The 18,426-nt window shown below is 32.8% G+C and overlaps 10 non-coding genes across 10 annotated transcripts; all 10 read right to left on the reverse strand.

The window, feature by feature from the left end:
• Nucleotides 1–72, reverse strand: TRNAP-AGG (transfer RNA proline (anticodon AGG)). Its single transcript has one exon. It is a non-coding gene; the product is annotated as a tRNA-Pro (tRNA).
• Nucleotides 73–2,575: 2,503 nt separating this feature from the next.
• TRNAP-AGG (transfer RNA proline (anticodon AGG)) lies at nt 2,576–2,647 on the reverse strand. Its single transcript has one exon. It is a non-coding gene; the product is annotated as a tRNA-Pro (tRNA).
• Nucleotides 2,648–5,153: 2,506 nt separating this feature from the next.
• TRNAP-AGG (transfer RNA proline (anticodon AGG)) lies at nt 5,154–5,225 on the reverse strand. The gene has a single exon. It is a non-coding gene; the product is annotated as a tRNA-Pro (tRNA).
• A 1,217-nt stretch (nt 5,226–6,442) lies between these two features.
• TRNAP-AGG (transfer RNA proline (anticodon AGG)) lies at nt 6,443–6,514 on the reverse strand. Its single transcript has one exon. It is a non-coding gene; the product is annotated as a tRNA-Pro (tRNA).
• A 1,217-nt stretch (nt 6,515–7,731) lies between these two features.
• On the reverse strand, nt 7,732–7,803 carry TRNAP-AGG (transfer RNA proline (anticodon AGG)). Its single transcript has one exon. It is a non-coding gene; the product is annotated as a tRNA-Pro (tRNA).
• Nucleotides 7,804–9,020: 1,217 nt separating this feature from the next.
• TRNAP-AGG (transfer RNA proline (anticodon AGG)) lies at nt 9,021–9,092 on the reverse strand. The gene has a single exon. It is a non-coding gene; the product is annotated as a tRNA-Pro (tRNA).
• A 2,506-nt stretch (nt 9,093–11,598) lies between these two features.
• TRNAP-AGG (transfer RNA proline (anticodon AGG)) lies at nt 11,599–11,670 on the reverse strand. Its single transcript has one exon. It is a non-coding gene; the product is annotated as a tRNA-Pro (tRNA).
• A 1,217-nt stretch (nt 11,671–12,887) lies between these two features.
• Nucleotides 12,888–12,959, reverse strand: TRNAP-AGG (transfer RNA proline (anticodon AGG)). The gene has a single exon. It is a non-coding gene; the product is annotated as a tRNA-Pro (tRNA).
• Nucleotides 12,960–15,465: 2,506 nt separating this feature from the next.
• Nucleotides 15,466–15,537, reverse strand: TRNAP-AGG (transfer RNA proline (anticodon AGG)). The gene has a single exon. It is a non-coding gene; the product is annotated as a tRNA-Pro (tRNA).
• Nucleotides 15,538–18,043: 2,506 nt separating this feature from the next.
• Nucleotides 18,044–18,115, reverse strand: TRNAP-AGG (transfer RNA proline (anticodon AGG)). The gene has a single exon. It is a non-coding gene; the product is annotated as a tRNA-Pro (tRNA).
• Nucleotides 18,116–18,426: the final 311 nt, after the last annotated feature.

An 18,426-nucleotide genomic window follows, 5' to 3' on the forward strand; every position in this document is an offset into this window, starting at 1 on the left:
GGGCTCATCCGGGATTTGAACCCGGGACCTCTCAGATCCTAAGCGAGAATCATACCCCTAGACCAACGAGCCACCTACCTGAAGTTTTTTCTTTTGATTTTTCAATTGATTTTTAGAAAATAGCTTTTTGTTTTTAAAACACCATATACATTTATGTAAAAATGAATTTGTAGAATAAAAAAAATATTTCCTTATGGTCCAGTAGATAGTTTTCTAAGGTATGCATATAGGAAAAGTGCAGGGACAAGATTTGTGAGTGCCTACAGAGTTTGGACTTCTCTCATGGACGAAGCTAAAGACTTGTCATATGCAATGTACAAATCATGCTTCCAGACACAGAAGAAAGGCAAAAGAAAACCTTGCAATTTAATTTTTGAACTTTTTGTGTTTCAAAGTGAGACTATTCTTTTAAAACATTCAAAGCTATCTAGACAGAAGGGAACCTGCAGTTTTCCTGATATACCACAATACGGTTGAAATTTTAATAAGTATGCTCTTATTTGTAGTACAACTAAAATGTTTTCGTAAGATTCTATTGATAGTTTTCTATGTGTGCTTATTTGGAAAGTGCAGTGACAAGATATAAAAATGGCGACAGAGTTTGGACTTGTCTGATCGATAAAACCCAAGACTTGTAAAAAACTATGTGTAAATCATGCATAAATAGAAGAAAGGCAATAGGAAAATGATGAAGGCAAGATTCATAAGTATGTACAAATTCTATTGGGAGTATGGCAAAAACAAAACTCAGTTGATGCTTTTGACTTAGCCAATTGAGAAAATCAGATATATATAAACCATGAGATGCACCGTAAAAAGAAAGAGAGGGCTCGTCAGGGAATTGAACCAGGGACCTGTCGCGCCCAAAACGAAAATCATAGAATCATCAAGTAAGCATGTTTTATTTGATATCTTAACCAATTTTATGTGAAAATTATATTATTTTAAAGCAGTCACTAATGTGTACAAGGAGGAAATATTAGCATAAATAAAATATTTCCTAATAGTCAATAATTTTCTAAGTATACTTGCTTGAAAATTGCTGTGCAAAGTTTTATGATGCCCAGAGTTTTTCTGATGGATAAAACCCAAGACATGTCACATGCTGTGTGCAGATAAGTACTTACAAATAATTATAGCAGTTTGACAAAAAACAAAATTCAAATGTGCAAATTAGTAAATACAATCTATTTTGAGAGTTTTGAAAAAACAACATTCAGTTGAAATTCACTCAGGAAATTGACTACAATAAGATAATAGAACCATTTCAAAGAATCTGAAAATTTGGGCTCATCCGGGATTTGAACCCGGGACCTATCAGATCCTAAGCGAGAATCATACCCCTAGACCAACGAGCCACCTACCTGAAGTTTTTTCTTTGGATTTTTCAATTGATTTTTAGAAAATAGCTTTTTGTTTTTAAAACACCATATACATTTATGTAAAAATGAATTTGTAGAATAAAAAAAATATTTCCTTATGGTCCAGTAGATAGTTTTCTAAGGTATGCATATAGGAAAAGTGCAGGGACAAGATTTGTGAGTGCCTACAGAGTTTGGACTTCTCTCATGGACGAAGCTAAAGACTTGTCATATGCAATGTACAAATCATGCTTCCAGACACAGAAGAAAGGCAAAAGAAAACCTTGCAATTTCATTTTTGAACTTTTTGTGTTTCAAAGTGAGACTATTCTTTTAAAACATTCAAAGCTATCTAGACAGAAGGGAACCTGCAGTTTTCCGGATATACCACAATACGGTTGAAATTTTAATAAGTATGCTCTTATTTGTAGTACAACTAAAATGTTTTCGTAAGATTCTATTGATAGTTTTCTATGTGTGCTTATTTGGGAAGTGCAGTGACAAGATATAAAAATGGCGACAGAGTTTGGACTTGTCTGATCGATAAAACCCAAGACTTGTAAAAAACTATGTGTAAATCATGCATAAATAGAAGAAAGGCAATAGGAAAATGATGAAGGCAAGATTCATAAGTATGTACAAATTCTATTGGGAGTATGGCAAAAACAAAACTCAGTTGATGCTTTTGACTTAGCCAATTGAGAAAATCAGATATATATAAACCATGAGATGCACCGTAAAAAGAAAGAGAGGGCTCGTCAGGGAATTGAACCAGGGACCTGTCGCGCCCAAAACGAAAATCATAGAATCATCAAGTAAGCATGTTTTATTTGATATCTTAACCAATTTTATGTGAAAATTATATTATTTTAAAGCAGTCACTAATGTGTACAAGGAGGAAATATTAGCATAAATAAAATATTTCCTAATAGTCAATAATTTTCTAAGTATACTTGCTTGAAAATTGCTGTGCAAAGTTTTATGATGCCCAGCAGAGTTTTTCTGATGGATAAAACCCAAGACATGTCACATGCTGTGTGCAGATAAGTACTTACAAATAATTATAGCAGTTTGACAAAAAACAAAATTCAAATGTGCAAATTAGTAAATACAATCTATTTTGAGAGTTTTGAAAAAACAACATTCAGTTGAAATTCACTCAGGAAATTGACTACAATAAGATAATAGAACCATTTCAAAGAATCTGAAAATTTGGGCTCATCCGGGACTTGAACCCGGGACCTCTCGGATCCTAAGCGAGAATCATACCCCTAGACCAACGAGCCACCTACCTGAAGTTTTTTCTTTTGATTTTTCAATTGATTTTTAGAAAATAGCTTTTTGTTTTTAAAACACCATATACATTTATGTAAAAATGAATTTGTAGAATAAAAAAAATATTTCCTTATGGTCCAGTAGATAGTTTTCTAAGGTATGCATATAGGAAAAGTGCAGGGACAAGATTTGTGAGTGCCTACAGAGTTTGGACTTCTCTCATGGACGAAGCTAAAGACTTGTCATATGCAATGTACAAATCATGCTTCCAGACACAGAAGAAAGGCAAAAGAAAACCTTGCAATTTAATTTTTGAACTTTTTGTGTTTCAAAGTGAGACTATTCTTTTAAAACATTCAAAGCTATCTAGACAGAAGGGAACCTGCAGTTTTCCTGATATACCACAATACGGTTGAAATTTTAATAAGTATGCTCTTATTTGTAGTACAACTAAAATGTTTTCGTAAGATTCTATTGATAGTTTTCTATGTGTGCTTATTTGGAAAGTGCAGTGACAAGATATAAAAATGGCGACAGAGTTTGGACTTGTCTGATCGATAAAACCCAAGACTTGTAAAAAACTATGTGTAAATCATGCATAAATAGAAGAAAGGCAATAGGAAAATGATGAAGGCAAGATTCATAAGTATGTACAAATTCTATTGGGAGTATGGCAAAAACAAAACTCAGTTGATGCTTTTGACTTAGCCAATTGAGAAAATCAGATATATATAAACCATGAGATGCACCGTAAAAAGAAAGAGAGGGCTCGTCAGGGAATTGAACCAGGGACCTGTCGCGCCCAAAACGAAAATCATAGAATCATCAAGTAAGCATGTTTTATTTGATATCTTAACCAATTTTATGTGAAAATTATATTATTTTAAAGCAGTCACTAATGTGTACAAGAAGGAAATATTAGCATAAATAAAATATTTCCTAATAGTCAATAATTTTCTAAGTATACTTGCTTGAAAATTGCTGTGCAAAGTTTTATGATGCCCAGCAGAGTTTTTCTGATGGATAAAACCCAAGACATGTCACATGCTGTGTGCAGATAAGTACTTACAAATAATTATAGCAGTTTGACAAAAAACAAAATTCAAATGTGCAAATTAGTAAATACAATCTATTTTGAGAGTTTTGAAAAAACAACATTCAGTTGAAATTCACTCAGGAAATTGACTACAATAAGATAATAGAACCATTTCAAAGAATCTGAAAATTTGGGCTCATCCGAGATTTGAACCCGGGACCTCTCGGATCCTAAGCGAGAATCATACCCCTAGACCAACGAGCCACCTACCTGAAGTTTTTTCTTTGGATTTTTCAATTGATTTTTAGAAAATAGCTTTTTGTTTTTAAAACACCATATACATTTATGTAAAAATGAATTTGTAGAATAAAAAAAATATTTCCTTATGGTCCAGTAGATAGTTTTCTAAGGTATGCATATAGGAAAAGTGCAGGGACAAGATTTGTGAGTGCCTACAGAGTTTGGACTTCTCTCATGGACGAAGCTAAAGACTTGTCATATGCAATGTACAAATCATGCTTCCAGACACAGAAGAAAGGCAAAAGAAAACCTTGCAATTTCATTTTTGAACTTTTTGTGTTTCAAAGTGAGACTATTCTTTTAAAACATTCAAAGCTATCTAGACAGAAGGGAACCTGCAGTTTTCCGGATATACCACAATACGGTTGAAATTTTAATAAGTATGCTCTTATTTGTAGTACAACTAAAATGTTTTCGTAAGATTCTATTGATAGTTTTCTATGTGTGCTTATTTGGGAAGTGCAGTGACAAGATATAAAAATGGCGACAGAGTTTGGACTTGTCTGATCGATAAAACCCAAGACTTGTAAAAAACTATGTGTAAATCATGCATAAATAGAAGAAAGGCAATAGGAAAATGATGAAGGCAAGATTCATAAGTATGTACAAATTCTATTGGGAGTATGGCAAAAACAAAACTCAGTTGATGCTTTTGACTTAGCCAATTGAGAAAATCAGATATATATAAACCATGAGATGCACCGTAAAAAGAAAGAGAGGGCTCGTCAGGGAATTGAACCAGGGACCTGTCGCGCCCAAAACGAAAATCATAGAATCATCAAGTAAGCATGTTTTATTTGATATCTTAACCAATTTTATGTGAAAATTATATTATTTTAAAGCAGTCACTAATGTGTACAAGGAGGAAATATTAGCATAAATAAAATATTTCCTAATAGTCAATAATTTTCTAAGTATACTTGCTTGAAAATTGCTGTGCAAAGTTTTATGATGCCCAGCAGAGTTTTTCTGATGGATAAAACCCAAGACATGTCACATGCTGTGTGCAGATAAGTACTTACAAATAATTATAGCAGTTTGACAAAAAACAAAATTCAAATGTGCAAATTAGTAAATACAATCTATTTTGAGAGTTTTGAAAAAACAACATTCAGTTGAAATTCACTCAGGAAATTGACTACAATAAGATAATAGAACCATTTCAAAGAATCTGAAAATTTGGGCTCATCCGGGATTTGAACCCGGGACCTCTCGGATCCTAAGCGAGAATCATACCCCTAGACCAACGAGCCACCTACCTGAAGTTTTTTCTTTGGATTTTTCAATTGATTTTTAGAAAATAGCTTTTTGTTTTTAAAACACCATATACATTTATGTAAAAATGAATTTGTAGAATAAAAAAAATATTTCCTTATGGTCCAGTAGATAGTTTTCTAAGGTATGCATATAGGAAAAGTGCAGGGACAAGATTTGTGAGTGCCTACAGAGTTTGGACTTCTCTCATGGACGAAGCTAAAGACTTGTCATATGCAATGTACAAATCATGCTTCCAGACACAGAAGAAAGGCAAAAGAAAACCTTGCAATTTCATTTTTGAACTTTTTGTGTTTCAAAGTGAGACTATTCTTTTAAAACATTCAAAGCTATCTAGACAGAAGGGAACCTGCAGTTTTCCGGATATACCACAATACGGTTGAAATTTTAATAAGTATGCTCTTATTTGTAGTACAACTAAAATGTTTTCGTAAGATTCTATTGATAGTTTTCTATGTGTGCTTATTTGGGAAGTGCAGTGACAAGATATAAAAATGGCGACAGAGTTTGGACTTGTCTGATCGATAAAACCCAAGACTTGTAAAAAACTATGTGTAAATCATGCATAAATAGAAGAAAGGCAATAGGAAAATGATGAAGGCAAGATTCATAAGTATGTACAAATTCTATTGGGAGTATGGCAAAAACAAAACTCAGTTGATGCTTTTGACTTAGCCAATTGAGAAAATCAGATATATATAAACCATGAGATGCACCGTAAAAAGAAAGAGAGGGCTCGTCAGGGAATTGAACCAGGGACCTGTCGCGCCCAAAACGAAAATCATAGAATCATCAAGTAAGCATGTTTTATTTGATATCTTAACCAATTTTATGTGAAAATTATATTATTTTAAAGCAGTCACTAATGTGTACAAGGAGGAAATATTAGCATAAATAAAATATTTCCTAATAGTCAATAATTTTCTAAGTATACTTGCTTGAAAATTGCTGTGCAAAGTTTTATGATGCCCAGCAGAGTTTTTCTGATGGATAAAACCCAAGACATGTCACATGCTGTGTGCAGATAAGTACTTACAAATAATTATAGCAGTTTGACAAAAAACAAAATTCAAATGTGCAAATTAGTAAATACAATCTATTTTGAGAGTTTTGAAAAAACAACATTCAGTTGAAATTCACTCAGGAAATTGACTACAATAAGATAATAGAACCATTACAAAGAATCTGAAAATTGGGGCTCATCCGGGATTTGAACCCGGGACCTCTCGCACCCTAAGCGAGAATCATACCCCTAGACCAATGAGCCACCTACCTGAAGTTTTTTCTTTGGATTTTTCAATTGATTTTTAGAAAATAGCTTTTTGTTTTTAAAACACCATATACATTTATGTAAAAATGAATTTGTAGAATAAAAAAAATATTTCCTTATGGTCCAGTAGATAGTTTTCTAAGGTATGCATATAGGAAAAGTGCAGGGACAAGATTTGTGAGTGCCTACAGAGTTTGGAATTCTCTCATGGACGAAGCTAAAGACTTGACATATGCAATGTACAAATCATGCTTCCAGACACAGAAGAAAGGCAAAAGAAAACCTTGCAATTTCATTTTTGAACTTTTTGTGTTTCAAAGTGTGACTATTCTTTTAAAACATTCAAAGCTATCTAGACAGAAGGGAACCTGCAGTATTCCTGATATACCACAATACGGTTGAAATTTTAATAAGTATGCTCTTATTTGTAGTACAACTAATATGTTTTCGTAAGATTTTATTGATAGTTTTCTATGTGTGCTTATTTGGAAAGTGCAGTGACAAGATATAAAAATGGCGACAGAGTTTGGACTTGTCTGATCGATAAAACCCAAGACTTGTAAAAAACTATGTGTAAATCATGCATAAATAGAAGAAAGGCAATAGGAAAATGATGAAGGCAAGATTCATAAGTATGTACAAATTCTATTGGGAGTATGGCAAAAACAAAACTCAGTTGATGCTTTTGACTTAGCCAATTGAGAAAATCAGATATATATAAACCATGAGATGCACCGTAAAAAGAAAGAGAGGGCTCGTCAGGGAATTGAACCAGGGACCTGTCGCGCCCAAAACGAAAATCATAGAATCATCAAGTAAGCATGTTTTATTTGATATCTTAACCAATTTTATGTGAAAATTATATTATTTTAAAGCAGTCACTAATGTGTACAAGGAGGAAATATTAGCATAAATAAAATATTTCCTAATAGTCAATAATTTTCTAAGTATACTTGCTTGAAAATTGCTGTGCAAAGTTTTATGATGCCCAGCAGAGTTTTTCTGATGGATAAAACCCAAGACATGTCACATGCTGTGTGCAGATAAGTACTTACAAATAATTATAGCAGTTTGACAAAAAACAAAATTCAAATGTGCAAATTAGTAAATACAATCTATTTTGAGAGTTTTGAAAAAACAACATTCAGTTGAAATTCACTCAGGAAATTGACTACAATAAGATAATAGAACCATTTCAAAGAATCTGAAAATTTGGGCTCATCCGGGATTTGAACCCGGGACCTCTCAGATCCTAAGCGAGAATCATACCCCTAGACCAACGAGCCACCTACCTGAAGTTTTTTCTTTTGATTTTTCAATTGATTTTTAGAAAATAGCTTTTTGTTTTTAAAACACCATATACATTTATGTAAAAATGAATTTGTAGAATAAAAAAAATATTTCCTTATGGTCCAGTAGATAGTTTTCTAAGGTATGCATATAGGAAAAGTGCAGGGACAAGATTTGTGAGTGCCTACAGAGTTTGGACTTCTCTCATGGACGAAGCTAAAGACTTGTCATATGCAATGTACAAATCATGCTTCCAGACACAGAAGAAAGGCAAAAGAAAACCTTGCAATTTAATTTTTGAACTTTTTGTGTTTCAAAGTGAGACTATTCTTTTAAAACATTCAAAGCTATCTAGACAGAAGGGAACCTGCAGTTTTCCTGATATACCACAATACGGTTGAAATTTTAATAAGTATGCTCTTATTTGTAGTACAACTAAAATGTTTTCGTAAGATTCTATTGATAGTTTTCTATGTGTGCTTATTTGGAAAGTGCAGTGACAAGATATAAAAATGGCGACAGAGTTTGGACTTGTCTGATCGATAAAACCCAAGACTTGTAAAAAACTATGTGTAAATCATGCATAAATAGAAGAAAGGCAATAGGAAAATGATGAAGGCAAGATTCATAAGTATGTACAAATTCTATTGGGAGTATGGCAAAAACAAAACTCAGTTGATGCTTTTGACTTAGCCAATTGAGAAAATCAGATATATATAAACCATGAGATGCACCGTAAAAAGAAAGAGAGGGCTCGTCAGGGAATTGAACCAGGGACCTGTCGCGCCCAAAACGAAAATCATAGAATCATCAAGTAAGCATGTTTTATTTGATATCTTAACCAATTTTATGTGAAAATTATATTATTTTAAAGCAGTCACTAATGTGTACAAGGAGGAAATATTAGCATAAATAAAATATTTCCTAATAGTCAATAATTTTCTAAGTATACTTGCTTGAAAATTGCTGTGCAAAGTTTTATGATGCCCAGCAGAGTTTTTCTGATGGATAAAACCCAAGACATGTCACATGCTGTGTGCAGATAAGTACTTACAAATAATTATAGCAGTTTGACAAAAAACAAAATTCAAATGTGCAAATTAGTAAATACAATCTATTTTGAGAGTTTTGAAAAAACAACATTCAGTTGAAATTCACTCAGGAAATTGACTACAATAAGATAATAGAACCATTTCAAAGAATCTGAAAATTTGGGCTCATCCGGGATTTGAACCCGGGACCTCTCAGATCCTAAGCGAGAATCATACCCCTAGACCAACGAGCCACCTACCTGAAGTTTTTTCTTTTGATTTTTCAATTGATTTTTAGAAAATAGCTTTTTGTTTTTAAAACACCATATACATTTATGTAAAAATGAATTTGTAGAATAAAAAAAATATTTCCTTATGGTCCAGTAGATAGTTTTCTAAGGTATGCATATAGGAAAAGTGCAGGGACAAGATTTGTGAGTGCCTACAGAGTTTGGACTTCTCTCATGGACGAAGCTAAAGACTTGTCATATGCAATGTACAAATCATGCTTCCAGACACAGAAGAAAGGCAAAAGAAAACCTTGCAATTTAATTTTTGAACTTTTTGTGTTTCAAAGTGAGACTATTCTTTTAAAACATTCAAAGCTATCTAGACAGAAGGGAACCTGCAGTTTTCCTGATATACCACAATACGGTTGAAATTTTAATAAGTATGCTCTTATTTGTAGTACAACTAAAATGTTTTCGTAAGATTCTATTGATAGTTTTCTATGTGTGCTTATTTGGAAAGTGCAGTGACAAGATATAAAAATGGCGACAGAGTTTGGACTTGTCTGATCGATAAAACCCAAGACTTGTAAAAAACTATGTGTAAATCATGCATAAATAGAAGAAAGGCAATAGGAAAATGATGAAGGCAAGATTCATAAGTATGTACAAATTCTATTGGGAGTATGGCAAAAACAAAACTCAGTTGATGCTTTTGACTTAGCCAATTGAGAAAATCAGATATATATAAACCATGAGATGCACCGTAAAAAGAAAGAGAGGGCTCGTCAGGGAATTGAACCAGGGACCTGTCGCGCCCAAAACGAAAATCATAGAATCATCAAGTAAGCATGTTTTATTTGATATCTTAACCAATTTTATGTGAAAATTATATTATTTTAAAGCAGTCACTAATGTGTACAAGGAGGAAATATTAGCATAAATAAAATATTTCCTAATAGTCAATAATTTTCTAAGTATACTTGCTTGAAAATTGCTGTGCAAAGTTTTATGATGCCCAGCAGAGTTTTTCTGATGGATAAAACCCAAGACATGTCACATGCTGTGTGCAGATAAGTACTTACAAATAATTATAGCAGTTTGACAAAAAACAAAATTCAAATGTGCAAATTAGTAAATACAATCTATTTTGAGAGTTTTGAAAAAACAACATTCAGTTGAAATTCACTCAGGAAATTGACTACAATAAGATAATAGAACCATTTCAAAGAATCTGAAAATTTGGGCTCATCCGGGATTTGAACCCGGGACCTATCGGATCCTAAGCGAGAATCATACCCCTAGACCAACGAGCCACCTACCTGAAGTTTTTTCTTTGGATTTTTCAATTGATTTTTAGAAAATAGCTTTTTGTTTTTAAAACACCATATACATTTATGTAAAAATGAATTTGTAGAATAAAAAAAATATTTCCTTATGGTCCAGTAGATAGTTTTCTAAGGTATGCATATAGGAAAAGTGCAGGGACAAGATTTGTGAGTGCCTACAGAGTTTGGACTTCTCTCATGGACGAAGCTAAAGACTTGTCATATGCAATGTACAAATCATGCTTCCAGACACAGAAGAAAGGCAAAAGAAAACCTTGCAATTTCATTTTTGAACTTTTTGTGTTTCAAAGTGAGACTATTCTTTTAAAACATTCAAAGCTATCTAGACAGAAGGGAACCTGCAGTTTTCCGGATATACCACAATACGGTTGAAATTTTAATAAGTATGCTCTTATTTGTAGTACAACTAAAATGTTTTCGTAAGATTCTATTGATAGTTTTCTATGTGTGCTTATTTGGGAAGTGCAGTGACAAGATATAAAAATGGCGACAGAGTTTGGACTTGTCTGATCGATAAAACCCAAGACTTGTAAAAAACTATGTGTAAATCATGCATAAATAGAAGAAAGGCAATAGGAAAATGATGAAGGCAAGATTCATAAGTATGTACAAATTCTATTGGGAGTATGGCAAAAACAAAACTCAGTTGATGCTTTTGACTTAGCCAATTGAGAAAATCAGATATATATAAACCATGAGATGCACCGTAAAAAGAAAGAGAGGGCTCGTCAGGGAATTGAACCAGGGACCTGTCGCGCCCAAAACGAAAATCATAGAATCATCAAGTAAGCATGTTTTATTTGATATCTTAACCAATTTTATGTGAAAATTATATTATTTTAAAGCAGTCACTAATGTGTACAAGGAGGAAATATTAGCATAAATAAAATATTTCCTAATAGTCAATAATTTTCTAAGTATACTTGCTTGAAAATTGCTGTGCAAAGTTTTATGATGCCCAGCAGAGTTTTTCTGATGGATAAAACCCAAGACATGTCACATGCTGTGTGCAGATAAGTACTTACAAATAATTATAGCAGTTTGACAAAAAACAAAATTCAAATGTGCAAATTAGTAAATACAATCTATTTTGAGAGTTTTGAAAAAACAACATTCAGTTGAAATTCACTCAGGAAATTGACTACAATAAGATAATAGAACCATTACAAAGAATCTGAAAATTGGGGCTCATCCGGGATTTGAACCCGGGACCTCTCGCACCCTAAGCGAGAATCATACCCCTAGACCAATGAGCCACCTACCTGAAGTTTTTTCTTTGGATTTTTCAATTGATTTTTAGAAAATAGCTTTTTGTTTTTAAAACACCATATACATTTATGTAAAAATGAATTTGTAGAATAAAAAAAATATTTCCTTATGGTCCAGTAGATAGTTTTCTAAGGTATGCATATAGGAAAAGTGCAGGGACAAGATTTGTGAGTGCCTACAGAGTTTGGAATTCTCTCATGGACGAAGCTAAAGACTTGACATATGCAATGTACAAATCATGCTTCCAGACACAGAAGAAAGGCAAAAGAAAACCTTGCAATTTCATTTTTGAACTTTTTGTGTTTCAAAGTGTGACTATTCTTTTAAAACATTCAAAGCTATCTAGACAGAAGGGAACCTGCAGTATTCCTGATATACCACAATACGGTTGAAATTTTAATAAGTATGCTCTTATTTGTAGTACAACTAATATGTTTTCGTAAGATTTTATTGATAGTTTTCTATGTGTGCTTATTTGGAAAGTGCAGTGACAAGATATAAAAATGGCGACAGAGTTTGGACTTGTCTGATCGATAAAACCCAAGACTTGTAAAAAACTATGTGTAAATCATGCATAAATAGAAGAAAGGCAATAGGAAAATGATGAAGGCAAGATTCATAAGTATGTACAAATTCTATTGGGAGTATGGCAAAAACAAAACTCAGTTGATGCTTTTGACTTAGCCAATTGAGAAAATCAGATATATATAAACCATGAGATGCACCGTAAAAAGAAAGAGAGGGCTCGTCAGGGAATTGAACCAGGGACCTGTCGCGCCCAAAACGAAAATCATAGAATCATCAAGTAAGCATGTTTTATTTGATATCTTAACCAATTTTATGTGAAAATTATATTATTTTAAAGCAGTCACTAATGTGTACAAGGAGGAAATATTAGCATAAATAAAATATTTCCTAATAGTCAATAATTTTCTAAGTATACTTGCTTGAAAATTGCTGTGCAAAGTTTTATGATGCCCAGCAGAGTTTTTCTGATGGATAAAACCCAAGACATGTCACATGCTGTGTGCAGATAAGTACTTACAAATAATTATAGCAGTTTGACAAAAAACAAAATTCAAATGTGCAAATTAGTAAATACAATCTATTTTGAGAGTTTTGAAAAAACAACATTCAGTTGAAATTCACTCAGGAAATTGACTACAATAAGATAATAGAACCATTTCAAAGAATCTGAAAATTTGGGCTCATCCGGGATTTGAACCCGGGACCTCTCAGATCCTAAGCGAGAATCATACCCCTAGACCAACGAGCCACCTACCTGAAGTTTTTTCTTTTGATTTTTCAATTGATTTTTAGAAAATAGCTTTTTGTTTTTAAAACACCATATACATTTATGTAAAAATGAATTTGTAGAATAAAAAAAATATTTCCTTATGGTCCAGTAGATAGTTTTCTAAGGTATGCATATAGGAAAAGTGCAGGGACAAGATTTGTGAGTGCCTACAGAGTTTGGACTTCTCTCATGGACGAAGCTAAAGACTTGTCATATGCAATGTACAAATCATGCTTCCAGACACAGAAGAAAGGCAAAAGAAAACCTTGCAATTTAATTTTTGAACTTTTTGTGTTTCAAAGTGAGACTATTCTTTTAAAACATTCAAAGCTATCTAGACAGAAGGGAACCTGCAGTTTTCCTGATATACCACAATACGGTTGAAATTTTAATAAGTATGCTCTTATTTGTAGTACAACTAAAATGTTTTCGTAAGATTCTATTGATAGTTTTCTATGTGTGCTTATTTGGAAAGTGCAGTGACAAGATATAAAAATGGCGACAGAGTTTGGACTTGTCTGATCGATAAAACCCAAGACTTGTAAAAAACTATGTGTAAATCATGCATAAATAGAAGAAAGGCAATAGGAAAATGATGAAGGCAAGATTCATAAGTATGTACAAATTCTATTGGGAGTATGGCAAAAACAAAACTCAGTTGATGCTTTTGACTTAGCCAATTGAGAAAATCAGATATATATAAACCATGAGATGCACCGTAAAAAGAAAGAGAGGGCTCGTCAGGGAATTGAACCAGGGACCTGTCGCGCCCAAAACGAAAATCATAGAATCATCAAGTAAGCATGTTTTATTTGATATCTTAACCAATTTTATGTGAAAATTATATTATTTTAAAGCAGTCACTAATGTGTACAAGGAGGAAATATTAGCATAAATAAAATATTTCCTAATAGTCAATAATTTTCTAAGTATACTTGCTTGAAAATTGCTGTGCAAAGTTTTATGATGCCCAGCAGAGTTTTTCTGATGGATAAAACCCAAGACATGTCACATGCTGTGTGCAGATAAGTACTTACAAATAATTATAGCAGTTTGACAAAAAACAAAATTCAAATGTGCAAATTAGTAAATACAATCTATTTTGAGAGTTTTGAAAAAACAACATTCAGTTGAAATTCACTCAGGAAATTGACTACAATAAGATAATAGAACCATTTCAAAGAATCTGAAAATTTGGGCTCATCCGGGATTTGAACCCGGGACCTATCGGATCCTAAGCGAGAATCATACCCCTAGACCAACGAGCCACCTACCTGAAGTTTTTTCTTTGGATTTTTCAATTGATTTTTAGAAAATAGCTTTTTGTTTTTAAAACACCATATACATTTATGTAAAAATGAATTTGTAGAATAAAAAAAATATTTCCTTATGGTCCAGTAGATAGTTTTCTAAGGTATGCATATAGGAAAAGTGCAGGGACAAGATTTGTGAGTGCCTACAGAGTTTGGACTTCTCTCATGGACGAAGCTAAAGACTTGTCATATGCAATGTACAAATCATGCTTCCAGACACAGAAGAAAGGCAAAAGAAAACCTTGCAATTTCATTTTTGAACTTTTTGTGTTTCAAAGTGAGACTATTCTTTTAAAACATTCAAAGCTATCTAGACAGAAGGGAACCTGCAGTTTTCCGGATATACCACAATACGGTTGAAATTTTAATAAGTATGCTCTTATTTGTAGTACAACTAAAATGTTTTCGTAAGATTCTATTGATAGTTTTCTATGTGTGCTTATTTGGGAAGTGCAGTGACAAGATATAAAAATGGCGACAGAGTTTGGACTTGTCTGATCGATAAAACCCAAGACTTGTAAAAAACTATGTGTAAATCATGCATAAATAGAAGAAAGGCAATAGGAAAATGATGAAGGCAAGATTCATAAGTATGTACAAATTCTATTGGGAGTATGGCAAAAACAAAACTCAGTTGATGCTTTTGACTTAGCCAATTGAGAAAATCAGATATATATAAACCATGAGATGCACCGTAAAAAGAAAGAGAGGGCTCGTCAGGGAATTGAACCAGGGACCTGTCGCGCCCAAAACGAAAATCATAGAATCATCAAGTAAGCATGTTTTATTTGATATCTTAACCAATTTTATGTGAAAATTATATTATTTTAAAGCAGTCACTAATGTGTACAAGGAGGAAATATTAGCATAAATAAAATATTTCCTAATAGTCAATAATTTTCTAAGTATACTTGCTTGAAAATTGCTGTGCAAAGTTTTATGATGCCCAGCAGAGTTTTTCTGATGGATAAAACCCAAGACATGTCACATGCTGTGTGCAGATAAGTACTTACAAATAATTATAGCAGTTTGACAAAAAACAAAATTCAAATGTGCAAATTAGTAAATACAATCTATTTTGAGAGTTTTGAAAAAACAACATTCAGTTGAAATTCACTCAGGAAATTGACTACAATAAGATAATAGAACCATTTCAAAGAATCTGAAAATTTGGGCTCATCCGGGATTTGAACCCGGGACCTCTCAGATCCTAAGCGAGAATCATACCCCTAGACCAACGAGCCACCTACCTGAAGTTTTTTCTTTTGATTTTTCAATTGATTTTTAGAAAATAGCTTTTTGTTTTTAAAACACCATATACATTAATGTAAAAATGAATTTGTAGAATAAAAAAAATATTTCCTTATGGTCCAGTAGATAGTTTTCTAAGGTATGCATATAGGAAAAGTGCAGGGACAAGATTTGTGAGTGCCTACAGAGTTTGGACTTCTCTCATGGACGAAGCTAAAGACTTGTCATATGCAATGTACAAATCATGCTTCCAGACACAGAAGAAAGGCAAAAGAAAACCTTGCAATTTAATTTTTGAACTTTTTGTGTTTCAAAGTGAGACTATTCTTTTAAAACATTCAAAGCTATCGAGACAGAAGGGAACCTGCAGTTTTCCTGATATACCACAATACGGTTGAAATTTTAATAAGTATGCTCTTATTTGTAGTACAACTAAAATGTTTTCGTAAGATTCTATTGATAGTTTTCTATGTGTGCTTATTTGGAAAGTGCAGTGACAAGATATAAAAATGGCGACAGAGTTTGGACTTGTCTGATCGATAAAACCCAAGACTTGTAAAAAACTATGTGTAAATCATGCATAAATAGAAGAAAGGCAATAGGAAAATGATGAAGGCAAGATTCATAAGTATGTACAAATTCTATTGGGAGTATGGCAAAAACAAAACTCAGTTGATGCTTTTGACTTAGCCAATTGAGAAAATCAGATATATATAAACCATGAGATGCACCGTAAAAAGAAAGAGAGGGCTCGTCAGGGAATTGAACCAGGGACCTGTCGCGCCCAAAACGAAAATCATAGAATCATCAAGTAAGCATGTTTTATTTGATATCTTAACCAATTTTATGTGAAAATTATATTATTTTAAAGCAGTCACTAATGTGTACAAGAAGGAAATATTAGCATAAATAAAATATTTCCTAATAGTCAATAATTTTCTAAGTATACTTGCTTGAAAATTGCTGTGCAAAGTTTTATGATGCCCAGCAGAGTTTTTCTGATGGATAAAACCCAAGACATGTCACATGCTGTGTGCAGATAAGTACTTACAAATAATTATAGCAGTTTGACAAAAAACAAAATTCAAATGTGCAAATTAGTAAATACAATCTATTTTGAGAGTTTTGAAAAAACAACATTCAGTTGAAATTCACTCAGGAAATTGACTACAATAAGATAATAGAACCATTTCAAAGAATCTGAAAATTTGGGCTCATCCGGGATTTGAACCCGGGACCTATCGGATCCTAAGCGAGAATCATACCCCTAGACCAACGAGCCACCTACCTGAAGTTTTTTCTTTGGATTTTTCAATTGATTTTTAGAAAATAGCTTTTTGTTTTTAAAACACCATATACATTTATGTAAAAATGAATTTGTAGAATAAAAAAAATATTTCCTTATGGTCCAGTAGATAGTTTTCTAAGGTATGCATATAGGAAAAGTGCAGGGACAAGATTTGTGAGTGCCTACAGAGTTTGGACTTCTCTCATGGACGAAGCTAAAGACTTGTCATATGCAATGTACAAATCATGCTTCCAGACACAGAAGAAAGGCAAAAGAAAACCTTGCAATTTCATTTTTGAACTTTTTGTGTTTCAAAGTGAGACTATTCTTTTAAAACATTCAAAGCTATCTAGACAGAAGGGAACCTGCAGTTTTCCGGATATACCACAATACGGTTGAAATTTTAATAAGTATGCTCTTATTTGTAGTACAACTAAAATGTTTTCGTAAGATTCTATTGATAGTTTTCTATGTGTGCTTATTTGGGAAGTGCAGTGACAAGATATAAAAATGGCGACAGAGTTTGGACTTGTCTGATCGATAAAACCCAAGACTTGTAAAAAACTATGTGTAAATCATGCATAAATAGAAGAAAGGCAATAGGAAAATGATGAAGGCAAGATTCATAAGTATGTACAAATTCTATTGGGAGTATGGCAAAAACAAAACTCAGTTGATGCTTTTGACTTAGCCAATTGAGAAAATCAGATATATATAAACCATGAGATGCACCGTAAAAAGAAAGAGAGGGCTCGTCAGGGAATTGAACCAGGGACCTGTCGCGCCCAAAACGAAAATCATAGAATCATCAAGTAAGCATGTTTTATTTGATATCTTAACCAATTTTATGTGAAAATTATATTATTTTAAAGCAGTCACTAATGTGTACAAGGAGGAAATATTAGCATAAATAAAATATTTCCTAATAGTCAATAATTTTCTAAGTATACTTGCTTGAAAATTGCTGTGCAAAGTTTTATGATGCCCAGCAGAGTTTTTCTGATGGATAAAACCCAAGACATGTCACATGCTGTGTGCAGATAAGTACTTACAAATAATTATAGCAGTTTGACAAAAAACAAAATTCAAATGTGCAAATTAGTAAATACAATCTATTTTGAGAGTTTTGAAAAAACAACATTCAGTTGAAATTCACTCAGGAAATTGACTACAATAAGATAATAGAACCATTACAAAGAATCTGAAAATTGGGGCTCATCCGGGATTTGAACCCGGGACCTCTCGCACCCTAAGCGAGAATCATACCCCTAGACCAATGAGCCACCTACCTGAAGTTTTTTCTTTGGATTTTTCAATTGATTTTTAGAAAATAGCTTTTTGTTTTTAAAACACCATATACATTTATGTAAAAATGAATTTGTAGAATAAAAAAAATATTTCCTTATGGTCCAGTAGATAGTTTTCTAAGGTATGCATATAGGAAAAGTGCAGGGACAAGATTTGTGAGTGCCTACAGAGTTTGGAATTCTCTCATGGACGAAGCTAAAGACTTGACATATGCAATGTACAAATCATGCTTCCAGACACAGAAGAAAGGCAAAAGAAAACCTTGCAATTTCATTTTTGAACTTTT

Source organism: Taudactylus pleione, unplaced genomic scaffold (genome assembly GCF_031769625.1).
Source record: "Taudactylus pleione unplaced genomic scaffold, aTauple2 ptg000317l, whole genome shotgun sequence".
In the NCBI taxonomy this organism is placed as follows: Eukaryota; Metazoa; Chordata; class Amphibia; order Anura; family Myobatrachidae; genus Taudactylus; species Taudactylus pleione.